This window comes from Parus major, chromosome 1 (genome assembly GCF_001522545.3).
Source record: "Parus major isolate Abel chromosome 1, Parus_major1.1, whole genome shotgun sequence".
NCBI lineage: Eukaryota > Metazoa > Chordata > Aves > Passeriformes > Paridae > Parus > Parus major.
This window is the reverse complement of record NC_031768.1, coordinates 18,765,309-18,781,397: the sequence shown is the minus strand read 5'-3', so window position 1 is coordinate 18,781,397 and position 16,089 is coordinate 18,765,309. Positions and strand designations below refer to the sequence as shown.

At 41.7% G+C, this 16,089-nt stretch overlaps 1 long non-coding RNA gene across 5 annotated transcripts; it reads right to left on the bottom strand.

The window, feature by feature from the left end:
- Positions 1 to 3,451: 3,451 nt before the first annotated feature.
- Positions 3,452 to 16,001, bottom strand: LOC107207849. 5 transcript variants are annotated; one of them, XR_004496395.1, is made up of 6 exons: positions 15,346 to 16,001; positions 13,523 to 15,199; positions 13,271 to 13,416; positions 12,050 to 12,860; positions 9,571 to 9,684; positions 3,452 to 6,965 (listed from the first exon to the last, which is right to left on the bottom strand). It is a non-coding gene; the product is annotated as an uncharacterized LOC107207849 (long non-coding RNA). The 5 variants fall into 5 exon arrangements; XR_004496393.1 differs by having other exon boundaries at positions 13,271 to 15,199; positions 15,346 to 15,435; positions 15,559 to 16,001; XR_004496387.1 differs by having other exon boundaries at positions 12,050 to 12,958; positions 13,271 to 15,199.
- Between the last annotated feature and the right edge of the window lie 88 nt (positions 16,002 to 16,089).

Here is a 16,089-nt window from a genome sequence, read left to right as displayed (position 1 = left end):
CCTGCCAGCATCAGAGCCATGCCTGCTTGAAAGCAAGAGGTCACACTCGGTGCACTGCTCAAATATGCCTGTTGTTGGCAGGAGGGTCCCTACTGCAGAGCAGTGAAATTCAACGCAGTCCTCAGGATCAGCCTGGCAGCAGCTCATGGGTATGAAGGCACTTTGTCACACTCTTCAGGGCATGCTGAACAAATCCTTAGCCAAGCAATGGAAATGAGGCATGTTTCCAAGTCAGCTTAGTGAGTTCCAGGGAAGTGCTTGTCAGTAACTGCATACTCCCACTCTGCCTTGCTGAGATGTGTTTCAGCCTGTCCTGGAGAGGGATGAACTTTTGCAGCTTGCAAAGTATCTGTAACTGCTCTGGCTGAGCCTCAGACTGATTTTTCAGCTCCTTAAACAAACCAAGAGATAAAAATACAAAGCATTCTCAGTCTGTTTAAGCGGAATTTCTGTTCTTCTGAAAAAATAAATATTTCCTTGTAAGCAAAAAAAATCTAGAGAAAGCTTTAAGGGATAAAAAACCAGACTTATTTCTTACTGATGAGGAAGAGACAATAATTTGAGAAGTCACCTTTCAAGAACACCATTTGTTCCTTGTCAATACAGACCTACAATGCAGATTTAATTATTAAATCTGAACTATTCTGAAGTTTCTTCTGAGCTTTCTCTTTAACTATGCTGTTTGTTTCTTTCTGCCTCTGTTCTTAAGTCCTTTAATTTTTAAAAGATATTTTACTTTTTTACTTTTATTTGATTAAAAACACCACTGTGAAGTTTTTTTCCTTGCCTTACCACTGTGACCTTCACCATGCACCCAGTTTCCCACGACTGTCTCCTCATGTTGTATGCCAGAGCCTCTCTAAGCCCCATCTCCCTATACCACCATCCTCTGCTTTTCTTGCTTTGCCCGGTGCTCTGCAGGAGCCTGATCTCGCTTCACACTTTTGAGTGCCATGAAATGTACTTCTCAATTTCAGTTGGTCCTCATGCTTACCCACACTGTGTCCCTCCCCAGGCCCTCACCCCAATCCCCACTGGCTTCCCTGCCACCTGCATTTGCTCTCCCTAATCAACCCTCAGACTGGGAGATTCTCCTGTTCCTCCTGATGCTTTATTTTCCATCTCGCCTACTGACTTTCCCAAGCAGCGTGGGATCTGGCTGAAAACAAGGCATTGATTTTGCAATAAATTAATAAATAAATCCATCTTTAAGGCTTTTCGTGTTTCTAATCAGCAAAGAAAAACTGAAGATACTCTCTTGTCCTGATAGAAATCACAGGTGTAAAATGGCACACAGTGGGAGTAAGGAGGACAGGTGAAGCAAATCACAGAACCACATAATAGGTAAGGTGGTAAGGTTGGAAGGAACCACAGTGGGACATCGGCTCCAACCATCCTGCTCAAGCAGGGTCATCCTGGAGCACATGGCACAGGATTGAGTCCGGAGAGTTCTGGAATATCTCCAGTGAGGAAGATTCCACAGCCTCTCTGAGCATTCTGTTCCACTGCTCAGTCTCATGCACAGCAGAACAGCTCTTTACCTTCAGGTGGAACTTTCTGTGCATCAGTTTCTGCCCATTGCTTCTTGTACTGTTGCTCAGCACCACTGAGCAGAGCCTGGCTCCATCTTCTTGATACCCTCCCTGCAGATACTGACAGACTTTGATGAGATCCCCTCTCAGTAATCTCTTCTCCAGGTTGAACAGGCCCAGCTTCCCCAGCTCTTCCTCCCAAGAGAAAGGCTCCAGTCCCTTCATCATATTTGTGGCCCTCCAGTGGATCCAAGTCCAGGAGCTCCATGTCCATCTTGTCCTGAGGAGCCCAGAACTGCCCACAGCACTCCAGATGTGCCTCAGCAGGGCTGAGCAGAGGGGCAGGATCACCTCCCTTCTGGCAATGCTCTTCATAATGCCCCCCAGGATCCCACTGGCCTTCTTGGCCACCAGGGCACACTGCTGGCTCATGGACAGATGGTTGTCCATCTCCACAGAGCTGCTTTTCAGCAGATCAGCCCCCAGCCTGTACTGGTGGAGGGGGTTATTGTAAATTTTGCAGCCAATTCTTTGTTAGTTGGTACTGCCATCACTTAATATTCTGCTCTTTCAGTTTGTCCAATATGCCCATAATACTATCTAAACTCTCTTAATTGTTCCCCTTCTACTTCCAAGCCTTCAGCTCTATAGCTGCCATGTTCCAGGGAAGCAAAGAATGCAGGAACTCAAAGGAAATGCCACAAACACCTGCTGACTATTTTTTCCAACTATTCCCACAAACAGCCTACAGCCTTTTTTTGTGGCTTCAGCATCTCATACTGTGAGTCTGCAGCCAGCAGCATGTGTGTGTAAGCAGGTGAATGATTATCTGGAGAGGTGAGGCAATGCAGTTTCATGGCGTTGTGAAACCTCCCCGACTCCATGAACACCTTGATAAGACCGGCCCACTCGGCATGGCAGGTGCAATCCTTTTGGAAGACAAGGTAGAGAAACTTACCTTGGGAATATTCTACAGGTCTGAAAAGGTTTGAGGCACAGCTTTGTGAGCAGCTTTTATTTTTTACTCCAGTGACAAGCCTTATCATGGATATGACTTTGGGAAAGGATTGTGGTCAAGAGAATTAGGAGTGCATTCAGGTTTTCTACTAGGAAAGGAAATCAGCAGCAGTCTGTGGTAACAGCATTGTAATTAAGCCAGGTGAGAACAAAAACACATTGAAACTCCCCCACAATTTGAAAATGGGTAAAAATTCCACAGGCAAGCCAGAACATAAAAAGGACACCTAACCCCCAACAATCCCAAACTACATCTAATTTTTTGTATCTTATTTTTGTATCTTAAGCAGATACTGCTGTTAGACACCTTAGCTATCTGTCTTAGGCTGAGGTCACCTTTGAGTCAGGGGTGATCTCATGAACGACATCACACCACAGCTTCCTTCCCTGCTCTCCCCAGGACTAATGCATGAACAAGTCAGTAACTACACTGAAGATTACTTTCAAAAAACCCATAAACACATCAGTTAAAAAGATTAGTTAAGATACTCCACTGTTAAATATAAAATGTACTGCTCCTCATTTGTGGCAAATTCACTTTTACAGCATTTTACCAAACGAGCTTAAGTCAAAATCATTCTCTTGAAAAATGAAGTGTTCTTTCAAAACCTACTATAGTTCACAGTCTGTTTCAACCTGGAGGGAGCAAGGCGAAGGAGAGACTGACTTGATCCAAAGCCATCTGACTTCAGAGAGAGTTTTTCTCATTTTTGTGTTAGGTTCATAAAAGGTGACATAAGTCATGGTAATGGATACAGAAGCTGTATTACTGGATCACCTGGCAGCACAGATCTGATACCAGATGTGAGCACCTCTGCATTATGCTGAATTGGAGTGAAAAATATGTTAGGTATGTTGATTTTTTGCCAGCCACAGAAGGACAAACAACACCACAGCCAAAAGAAAGTGTTACAATACTTTATGTAACATATTACATATAGCTTATATAATAAGAATTCAAACAGCCCCTGTAAGTCTACAAGGACAGGACATACCTCCTACATACATTTTTTTAACCAGTATGAACCAGCAGAGTGAGTTTGCCCAGAACCTTGCAATTTGTGTCTATTAGATAGGGTATGAAACACTCTAAATAATCATGTCAAACCACAGCCTGAGCACATAACAAAACAAACTGTTTCAAACAAAATTTCAATCTTACAAGCACAGTCACATAGCTGAAGTGTAAGAAAACACACACACGTGGTCAAAGAAACCCCTGATGTGCTTAGAATTAAGTAATTAGCTGAGAAGTTGCACAAAAGGGACATTAATCCATGATTTCCACATTTCAATTTGGCCATAAACCTGGCAATGCTTAGCTAATACCCCAGAGATCATTCCAGGCTGGAAGAATATCTTTCCACCCTCAGCTGGAAACATTAAACAAGAAGTGTTCTGCGTGGTGGGATCTAAAGAGTGCTGCTTTAACATATTTGTGCAATCTCTGCAGCTGGGCCTCTCAAGAGGTTTATGTACCAGAGGCCCAGAGGCTCTCAGTAGTACCAGAGGCACACTTTGCACCTGAAAATATGAAAAGGGCACATCCTAGAAGAGTGTTTCCCTGTTGTTAAAATATGAAGTGCTGTTCATTCCCTTACATGGCTCTTCAATAGAAGCCAAATATCAGGAAGAATGTGTGCATGTGCCTTCACAAGAATCAAGGATGCCTTTGCAAATTATTTGCACCAAAAATAATCTATTTGGAAAATGCTGTACTGTAACATCATTAAAAAACCAATCCAAAATCCTGGAAATATAACAGCATGCTTAAATGACACTGGAAACAACACAGAACCATGCCTGGCTCATGGTAAATATTCTGGAATACTTTTTATACTTTTGGCTCTATTCAGCCCTATTAATTAAGAGGACTAATCAGTGTGTTGCAGAAAGTTTTATTATCTTCCCAAACTCATTTGAGATAACTACTAAAGGAAATATAGGCAGTGATTTAACCACAGCAAGTCTCTCAGATACTTAATTTTGATTAAATAGAAAATGCATCCTGAGGAAGAGAGGAGATTTATTTTCATAATAGGGTGGAAAACATACTCATCTGTTTCCAGAAAAGCTATAAGCTGTTGGCAGTAAACATTTAACAAATAAAATGTAATTTGGTAATGATTTTAGTGCTGGGCCTTTACCCTGAAATTGCCTGCATAAACTCAGAGCAGAACACCATTGACACCTGGCACCCGAGCTATGGCCAGGAAATGCCAAGCTGGAGTGAAGGCATTTTCATGCCAAGAGTACACAGAGCTTTCCTGAAATGAGGAAAACTAACTACTGCATGAGTTAAAAAAACAGTGCCACAAAGAAGTCCCAGAAAAGTGAGGAGAAAGCTGTAGTTATCCATCAGGCCTTGTTTCCCTGCATAAGAAGGGGCCAGTTGGTGGGAGTGCCTCAGTGCCCACAGTCAGTGGCAGCATCCCCAGCAGGGTGATGTAGAGAGTGCAGTACCCTCAACTGGTCTGTGAGGAGATGAATGGGCTTCAGTCCCTCCCTGGAAGTAAACTATAACAATGCATAGTGTCTCTTAAGTTGGAAAGAGTCTCTATATTCTTTCGTAGCTTGCCCACACTTAGATTTCACTTCAAGACATCGTTAAAGTGTGGGAGATGGCCATAAAACAATCAAATGAAGTGTTTTCCTTTCCTCAGACTCTGTTTAGCATTGGGAATGACAGGTTACATTACTGTAGAGTAAGGACTGCATTTGTTTACACTGAAACATAGTCAGAATCTAAGAGTATTTGAGTTCCTTTTTCAGCCTTTAAATAACCATGTCTTTTCACGTCTGTTAGTTTTTCTGGAACTCAATCAGTAAAATGTCTTTCAGTTTTAATTTTTAAGTTCACGTTCTATATATAGAACATACCTTTCTTAACATTTTATGCTCTGTCTATATGATCCTCTACAGGCATAAATCAGTTTTCTTGTGTTTCTTTTTCAAAAGATATTTAAAACTTCCTCAGAAACTGTTTTCTAGTCCTTGGTATCCTCAGATATGTATGAAATATAAATCTATGCCACTTTCAGTAGCCAAGGCTATTGTTACATTGTATACATGATCCAAAGAAGTTTGGACATTGCATGAGTAGTCTGATATAAACAATTGCCTTCAATAAATAAAGTAGAAATATAAAAAACAACAGCTTAATGTAATGTGATTTAGTTTACACAGAAATCTAAGTGCAAAGTACACTTTGGATGCCAAATACTGTATTAATATTGGATAAAAATGAGCTGCTTCAAGTAGCTTCTTTATAATCCCAATATCCTGTCTTTGCAGTATCAGTACTGGCAAGAACAATCTTCTAGGCTGTTAGAGTGATCACTTGATAGCTTATTCAGCCTTTCTCAGCTCTCTTCTTACATTATGCACAACCTGAGAAGACCCCAAGACTCATCTCAGTGCCCACTGCCCACCAAGAAGATTTCAGCCAGCACCAGCTCTCCTGGCTTTGCAGGCTTTGTCATGAACTCCCAAAACAACCCTTGTCTGATGCTTGATGAAGACTATACCCACAGCCCTCCCCAGGACCACTGAGCACAGATGCTGGGCACCCCAAGAACAGAGGGCTCCTCTGGGACTTGAAGCCCTCTGGTTTGCCAGCCTCCTTTAGTCATAACTGACACATGCAAGGAAAATAAGCATAACACTTATTATAGTCTTGCTGGCTGATTCCAAGATATCTCATCTATTTATTTTTCCCTAGTTGGCTGTCAAGGAGATCATCATTAAAATTTTTCACATTTTCTCCAGCCTTGGGTTTGCTGTTTTTGACAAGTTTCAGCCTGGCCTTGGGCTACTGGCTGTATACTGACTGTAATTCCCCTTTCCCCCCGTCATAGTATGGTATCTACCAAATATAGCTTGGTTGAAGGGGTAAACTACTTGTGATTGATTTAATTAGGACATTAACTTGTCCATTAATGTCCTGGCACCCCTAGAGTTGGGGCATCACCCTCAAGTTTGGTTTTCTGCCCTCTGGAGCCCAAGAGGGTCCCTGGAGAAACCATGTACATAAACAGGGATGATGTTCACCTCTTGACTTGGGATGTGACAAAGCAGGCACTTTCAGTGTTGTCACACTCAAGTAGCTACTAATATTTCACCATGTGTTAATGCTCTTTGCTGAATAGGAATGGAATTCAGCTTGTGCTTTATTTCCAGCAGAACAGGGACTTTCAAACATGGGCTAATCATGTGTTTTGCTGAATTTTCAGCCTCCAGCAAAACAACTAAAGAACACAGGCGAGCCCACCATATGAGGAGCCTTCCTTCTTCCTCTTTCCAGGGTGCATTACCTCTGTTTACTTGCATTTGCAAATGGCAAAATAAATAAATTGCACTGTGTGTTCTTTAGTTGAACCATTCTTTCCTGGGAAGTCCAGAGCACACCAAATAACGCTAGAAGGCAGAAATGACAAGAAAGAACAAAGACACATTCATTTAGCACAAAATAAATATGTTGAGAATGGAATTACTAGAGGCTTGAAAGAATATAAACCCACATTTTTAATTCTTTATGTAACTGTGACAGCAGCCTGAGTAATTAACAAGAGGAAGTAATTGCTTTAAATTAGCATAAACTACACACTCAATTTTACTAATAAAACATAGTGGGAACATTTATTTTACTAGATTTTTAATAATAAATCATATCTAAAATTGAGCAAAAGAAAATAACTAAAAACACATGTTAACTGGGAAAACAATTTCAATATTAGGTATTAGATAGGTTTGTTTAGGAAAAAAAATCACAGAACTATCAGAGGAAAAGAATTGTTATTTTCAGTTAATTGAAGAGAATTCATTGGAGGTGGGGTAGACCAGGCTATGGTAGTTTCTCTACCTTAGATATCTAAATCCAACTCTCCCCATATCTGAGGGACTGCTGTGGTCACCAGCTGCTGGACTAGGCTAGACTGACAGTTTTGACACTTTTCAGTCTCTACGAATAAACCTTGCCTGGAGCAAGTGCAGGTCCAAGTCCTGCCTCCTGGAGGAAGGACCCAGCCACTGGCCTGAGCAGTCAGTCTTCAACATTCAGTCTTTTTTTCACAGCAGTATTTATACACAGTGAAACAATATTAAGGGAAGCCTGAAGAAAGCTCATTGTGAACAACTTTGTGAATTGAATGTTGGGTGGTATTCTAAGAAATGGGAGAAAATCTCTGGCAATGAGGGAGTGGGGAAAACAAAAGCTTTAGTCTTCTCATTTTCAGACTGGTTTGTGTAGCCTTTCTTATAAATTAATTAGGATGGACTGAATGGGAAGAGGGATGGGGAAATTGTACACTTTATTTCTGAACTGGTTTCCAAGTCACTCAGAGCTTAGAAGCAAAGGAAGGACTGAAAGGATGGGATTTCACACCACAAAGACAATTCATGGAGATGAATTTGGCTTCTCAAATTCTTTCCCACACCATCTGCTGTTCACCACTCCTAGCCCTTGACTTGTAAGCCCATCTCTGACCTCTCCTTCATGCCAAATGTCCTTCATTTTATAATTGTAGACAGGGCTATTGTCTGTCCACAATAATTTGTCTCAGCTTGGGAAGAGAGTAAGAAAATATGGGAAGACACATAACTGCTTCCAGAACTACACTCCTTTCTATACTTATTTTCCTAAGAGCCATCAGTCAGATCCTCACTCTGAGGATAGCAAAGGCCGTTCATGGTTATTTCCCATGAAACCAGGACTGCCACTCTAAACTTAAGTACTCTTTTGCAAATATGTGTCATGTGGGGAAGAGCATGGATGGCTTCACTATTTCAGAGAGAATTTTCTTTTTGCATGCTCAGAAAAATTACATTCTGTTCCAAAGCAACTGCATGCCAGGTTTACAGCTGAACTCATTTTTGAGCTATCCAAAAAAGGAGGAAAAGGAAATACATATCCCAAAAATGTTTTAATCATGGAAAATTATGTTCAGGGTCTGAATAACTTAAGAGATGCCTAAAAAACTTTTGTGAATTCTGAAAAGAAAAAGTCACTTAAAAGCATAGGGACCAAATAAAGCATTGAAAATATCAAACTACTGGACAGATTATAAACACATGAAAGTGTTCATTTAAAGCTTTAATATTGGCCCTATCTCCACCATTATTTCTTTAATGAAATGAGTAAAAGCAGGTTAAGAAACAATTTCTCCCATGTGGATTTTTCCTTTTCAGTTCATTAAGAAATAATTCAGAAGTGCTCTTGTCATGTCAAATGAAAAACTGTTAAGAGTACTTCAAGAAAATATAACTTCATTATTGCAGGCTTGTTATTTGAGTCTTCTAAAGGTTACCTTGCTAACTTTTTACATTGATCTTCCACAATTGTAGCCCATATCCTGTTTTATTAGAAACAGCTAAATATTTCAAGAATGCTAAATCATATTTCAGTATAATTCTGTGCCTTGACTTCTGAAACTGCTTTGGCTGACTTGTTCAATGTGCAGGTAAAGAAGCAAAGGGAGGAACAGAAGGTGTTGACGGAGTGATTTTACAGAATAAAAGACCATATTGTATCTTGTTATCTCAGGTATTTTTTTTTTCAAAGTCTCTCCCCTTCTTTATACTTTGGAATAAGATGACCATGAAGAACAGAGCTTAGCAAAAGAATGTGCATATGAAAAGAAAGACTTTACTGTACCAGTACATCAGTTGAAACTACGCAGTATGTTTGGTATCATGAGGACATGCCTTTCTTTGGAAAAGGTAATTTCATAGGTCAAGCAGGGAAGGTGTAATTTGCTTACCTGTACTTTACAATAACTCTTCTGCCTCTTTGAATAAATGCACAAAGTCAGTTTCTGTTTGCCTGTCTGGTTTTTTGTGTTTTTTTTATCAAACTGCCATTTATTTTCATTAATGCCAGTTTATACTCTTACACCAACATGAGCAAAAATCTTGAGCTCATCCATATTTTCACCCTTCCCGGAGTCATACAAAAATGGTACATTCAAAGAATATTACTTATTAATATATTACTTATAAAATATTTATTATTAATATTACTTACAAATTACATGCACTCCAACCAGTGCATGGGAAGACAGAGGAGCTGAAGGCTACAAGCGGAGACCAGAAGCAGGTTTCTTTTGTTGTGATTTTTTTCCTGAGCACTACTAGAAACCTTCAAATAAAAAAAAAGAATGGGAATGAAAAAAAGGCTTAGGTGAAAAACATCTCTCCACACCCTATGAAAATGGAAAGTGAGTGAGAAAAACACTTTAGAAAAAGCAAATGGTTGTGGGGGCATCACAAGTGGTACAATGAAACAGGGAAAACCAAAACTGTTGAAATAGGAAGTGGGGGTGGTAAGGAGCACCTGCTGGAGTTACAGAGGTTACATTAAAGAGGAAAACGAGCCATGTGTGCATCCCAAGGCTGCCTCCAAAAGTAAAGAATTTCATCTCAGCCTGTGCAACTGCCTGAACTTGAGGACTTTTCTGCAGACCACATCAATGGACTGCCTGCAACTACGAGGGGCTCTAGAGTAACACAAGTATCAATACCCAGGGAGTGGCTTTACAGAAAAGAAAGCAAATAGGGCTTCTGTGCTATGGGACTGCAGAATGGAAAGGGCTGACTACTAAGGCTGTGTTCCTAAGAGTCTGGGTGACACAGCCTGACAGCTGGGGGATATATGCTGCTGCACAGCCGGGCCACGCTCCAGAGATCCAGAAAACAGCTTCTTCCATCCTCAGTTTTGGGGCATTAGGGTGCCCTCTGTTCTCTCTGGCAGTGGCTGTATCTGATGAGCCGCACAACACCCACCTAACCCTCCTGCTGTGGCCCCAGCTGTTCTCTCCTGACTTGAAATGCACATGCCCTCTCACACACCCTGCCTTGCTCAGCACTTCTCTGGTCACCAAGGCAGACATAAGGTCCGTATCTTTTTCTTTTTTTTCAAGCTCCTGACTTTGGGGCAGCAGCTTCCTGCATAATTTACGATGTCACAGTGCGAAGGCCAGGAATGAGGGAGGTTTGCATTCCAAGAGAGCCATTGCTTTCCCATGAAAAGAACGCACAATCCTAACACCGAGAGTATGTTTTCTACTACAGACAAATAATTTCCATGATACGTGGTATGTATAAATACCTTATTTCTACCTCTTCCCCTACAACTTTTGCCCTCCATAGCAACATAAAATAATAACAGCCCCTGAAGGAAAACAGCAAAATTTTGTCCATTTTCCTTGTATTTATTCTATGCAGATGGGGACGAGCATTTGTAAAGCCTCAGTGCACGCCCTTTGAATTACTTGTGATTATCATTATTTAATCCTTTTTCCCCCCCTCAAGTACTTCTGCAGCTTCACTGACCCCACTTTGCTACTGTGGTCAAGCCCCTCTCAGGATAAGTGTGTTCAGTATGTTTTCTCCTAAAAGTCTTGGGCCATTGAAAATCTGAAGATAAATGAAATACAACTGAAGGACTGAGATTGTACAGCCTGCTGCCTGGAGTCCTGCAGGCCCCATGCCTTGATGCCAGCACCATTTCACACTGCATGATTCCTTCACAGTCCAATTAAACCAGAAAGGTAGGAAAGTTTTAGCTTCAGCTCTCTGCTAAATTGAAGTATTATTCTTATTTCACAATAGGAACCAAGGCAAAAATACTGAAGTCAAATATGATGTGTATTTTGTAACAACTCTACCTGGAGTTATTAAAATCTTGATTAGTTCCTAAGAATATTTGTCACTATATGTTGATTGTAGTTCAGCCCAAGCTTCTACTCAACTCTGCCATTGCTACATTTGCTCAACTTGTATTCCAATGAGGCTCCCTATTGCACACACAGCTGTGCCAGAACAGCTGGTGGTGGAGGGGGAGAACAGCCAGCAGCAGAAACTTCTCAAGCTTCTTCAAGGAATCCTGGCCTGAGACCTTCTAAAATAAAATAAATCTTTACCAGTCACATGCAGTATAATGTGGGGTGTTTTTTTGCCCAAGGGATTCTAAAGCTATGACTGCAGCACTAGAAAAAATAGGGCCTGGAAAAGAGTTTAAGCACTGGACTGCTAATTGCCCATTATGCTTAACTGCAAGCATGTGTCCTGGAAAAGGTTTGGCTCTTGTCAGCCCACACTGTCCCAGACAGAATCCAGACCAGGAGATGGTGAGTGTGCAGCCCATTCCAGGAGAGAGCATGCACCAGGCAAACACCAGACCAGCCTCCCCTTTTCCCTCTTCTTGTGCCTAGCATCACCATTTTTCACTGCCTTCAGGCTCTCCAGGGCATAGGACATGTGTTCTCAGCTTCATACTATGAAAATGTAATTCCAATAACCTTTTTTTTTTTTTTCAGGAAAAGAAAGAGCCAACAAAAAAAGCACAGACATACTAATGGTTGTATCTTAGGTCCGTGGAAAGGAAGCAATTGTTTTGTAAAATGGATCAGGTCAGGTCTTGGAACCTGGCCAAAAAGCCAAGAGCCTTCACCTGTTTTATTTGGTGTTATAAACATAGTCCAGCTGCAAGAATCTGGTCTTACCTTCACAGGGTTGGCAGAAGCCACCTGTGACACTAAGGTCACCATCATTTGGACAATACTGTCAGGCACAAACCTCTCTGTTTGAAACAGACACCCAAGTAAGAACATCAGAAGGAATGTCCTTCATAGGTAACAATCTCACCATCAGTAGCTTTACAGTAAATTAGGGTGGTTTTTTTCTTCTCCTTGTTTTTATTTTTAAGATGTCAGAATTTAATTATGTTGAAACAGGAAGCATGCTTCATTTAAGTGATGTCAGAATTTCTTTCTTGAGCTGTTTCATGGGAAGAATCCTTACTTCTTTTTCTCTGTTTACACTGAAGGTTCATGAAGCCAATGTAAACAGCAAAATGAGTGTAAACACCAGGGATTAACTTCAGGAGATTTGAAAGCAACAGGGTTTGCCTTAATAAAATCAAGCAAATAGTTAAGCAGCAGGGTTTCCCTTAATAAAATTAAGCAAACAGTTTAGTATTTCTGTATGTCTCTATATATAGTTTAGAGCTGAAGAAGTATGTTCCCCTTATTAAACATTCACCATTTGAGTTTTTTGAGGATTCCTCAAAAAAGACCCCAGGATAGAATTATGTTGGTGTTAAGCTAATTTATTAACGTCAGAAAAAGGACAGCCGAGTTATTGCTTCATTGAACGTGCAGACATTCACTGAAGTTGTATTCTCTGCATTGCAATAGAGCAAGATTTTTATACAATACAATAATCTTAAAGGATTGTTGTCTCTTTCTTGTGAGCTGTCTCTAAATGCCTCCTCCTCCTGCTTACTGTGGATGTCCTTTGTTTCCTCAGAGTGTCCTGTAATATTAATGGGGAAATTTCCATGATCCTAATACTAAAATTCCTGGTAATAATTACTTCTAAAAAACAAGGGGGCAAAAAAGAAGAATGTCACTCTGCAAAAAAAAAAAAAAAAATTATCTTGCCATGATCAATGCCATAACAAATAATTTTGCTTTCTAACAAGCAAAACATAGAAGAGAACATGCAGGTGATGGCTGTTGAATAAAAGTTTAGGAAGAAAGTTATTCAGTTTTAAGAGATACCAATGTGGCCAGAGTTACAAGAGCCTCATAAAGCCAAAATACCCTCAGAATGCTTAAAAGTTTCTGCTTGCTGTTTCCAGCCTGAACAAAATGAAGGATTTTAAAGAACTCAGTGCAGGGCTAAAAGAATTATTGATTGCTTAGGTGTAACTGAAGTCTCACCGGGATTTACAAGAAGCACTGACCGCGTGGGTGCTGGAGCTCATGGAAACACCCCTTGTCTCTACTGCCCTCGGCTGACGTGTTTTCCTTTCAGCACCGCGCCAATGCGGCCGAGCCAGGTAAATACACACCTGGCACCCCAACATCTATCCCACGAGAAATAATGAAAAGGAGGGTAGATTCAAACAACAGCAACGAACAGTATGCATATTGCATCCCATCAGACTGTGTGTGTCTTTAGGGTGCTGTCACCTTTGTGTTTGCCTGTAGAAGTACAGCGAGAAGCCCGGAACCAGCAGACATGGGAGTAAATTTGAGGTTACCCACACCGGGGCAGTGCAAGCTCCGCACAGAGCAGACCGTGGGCAGGCCGCGGGCATCCCTCTTCCCCGGACAGCCCAAGCCTCGGTGTTCCCAGCGCGCTGCACAGGAATGATGGAGGCAGGGAATTCTCCTCTTTGGGGTCCCGGACACCTCCTCCCCGCGGGGCCAGGCCGCTGCCCGCCCCCGCCGCAGGACTACAGCTCCCAGCGAGCCTTGCGCCGCCTCCATCTTCCCCTCACAAATACCGCGCGTTGCGTTCTCGAAACAATGCCTTGTTCAAATAAAACCTGTCCTTCAACAAAACTTTCTCAGAGTGTGCTTTGAGCCTGCACTGAGGCGCGCAGCTGAAATAGATCCTCGAATTAGCCGAATAGCCCTCATGATCTCGTTGGGTTCACTTTGGCAGGAGGCCAGAGTCTGCACTCCGGGGCTGCTCTGTCTCCCAGAGGAGCTGTAAATCTGCTTTTCTTTCCTGGAGGGGATGTGGTGTCCTGGGAATGTCCTCGACATCCATGCTGGGTCAGCTCATCCCCTGCTTCAGCAATATTCAACAAGCCCGGCCGCTGGCCTCTCTCATCACTCACACCCCTTCACTGTTCCTCAGAATCTGGGACGATGATCCTGAAGATGCTGCCTGACATCGCTGTGCTGCCTGCGATTTCTCCTTGCTCAGACTTGCTGCCTACGAGTGAAAAGCTGTAGTTCAAGCTTTGCTAAATCTCGTGTGTCTGTACCGGGCCTTTTGTTTATGTGCTGTACATAGCAGGAACAACTCACAACAGGTGCTGCACGGGCAGTATGTACATACACACAACAAACACCTTTTTCCAAGTGGCTGTTGCTCTTTATTTTTTATTTTGGACAGCCATTTGTGAGTCTTCACTATGGAGAACTCAGTACCTTTGAAAACTCCATATTCTGTATTTTATCTAGAAGTAGGCATTGCCTGGATATCACAGGTGTTCTATAAACACACCAGCATTTCTCCTCTCTCAGCTCCTTGTGGGTGAATCTTAGTTAAGCACAGCTCACAAACAGGATTTTGAAAGCCCTGCTAGACGAAGAGCCTTGGCAGAAGATCTGGCAAGGCCAGGGATCTGCAGGCAAGGATTATCTACAGAAAGGTGGCTTAGGGAGATAAGGACACATATACATGTGCATCTGTCCAAGAGTGGGAGCAGGGAGATAAGCAAGGCAACAACTGAACCTCAAGTGCTATGGCTAAGAGCTGTATGTAAGTATTCAGAGACCCAAGTAAAATGACATTTGAGTCAAAAGATTCAAGTAGTAGATTGGATGGGAACCATAAAAATGAGCTGGGGTGAACTAGGAGAGACTGAGATGAACAAGAAGGAAAGTCTGCAAGTGGACACCAGTGGGAAGGAAGGAAAAGGAGGAATCTAGGAGGCAGTGTGGAAATACATAAGCTGTTTATGCAGAAGTGGTGTGAGTACTCTTAACACCAGGTTGGAGGCAGGGACACAAGCACAAGTGGGTGATTCTCCTTCATTTTGTTTTGTTGTTGCTGTTTCCCCCCATTTTTAAAGCATTGTAGTCCCTTGGAAGCAGCTTTGTTCTCCAAATATCCAACATAATTTTCTTTATCTTACCGAAAAGAAAAAAAAAAAAAAAAAGGAGGGGGATGTAACTTACGTAACACCTCCTGCAACTGACATTGCATCCATGCACTTTTGGAGCCTGTTTTCTAACCTTAGTATCAGTGGGCTATGAACAATTTCAGAGACACTTACTTAATTTTCTCTAGCTCTTTTCCATCAATTGGCTTCTCTCACTCCATCCAGTCTTAGCAGCAAGTTTACAGGCTTTTCCTACCATTCTCCCTATAAAAAAATATGTACGTTTTGAATCAAAAGAAATTGAGTACTCAGTCCATTCTATCCCAAGGAGCAGTCACCTTCTCAGAATCTTGTTTTCTGAGAAGGTGAACCCCTATCACTTTTTACCTTCAGAAACTTTCTGGTAATACAGTAGAACTCCATGTTCTTTTCCATGGCATTCCTTACAGCTTCCAGCTTTGCAATCAGCCTCAGTGACTGGAAATGGAGATATGAGGATTTAAAATCCTCTTCCCCTTAGCACAAACTATGCTCAGTTGCACAGTCTAGAGTAATCCATCTCCTGAACAGCTTCCACAGAAAAACAAGTTCATAAATGCTAAATAATCACAAATTATCTGGTCTTTCCTGAAGACTGGCTAAGCCCAGGCCTCCCAGCCCTGTTATGGTCTTGCATAAATCAGAAATCCAGAACTGGCATAAAAACTGCAACAGCCTGAGGGAGCATCTAATAACATCGTGTGGGAAACTGCAGTGTTCCCCTGGCAGAATGAGGTCCCTTCCAGGCATCAGTCAGCATAAACTGGCAAGAAAGTTGTGTATTGATTTTGATTATCTGCACTATATGTGTGCTTGTAGAATCTGAAAATAAACAGTGGACTGGGTTTCTAGTCTCAACAACCTATTTATTTCTGGTTT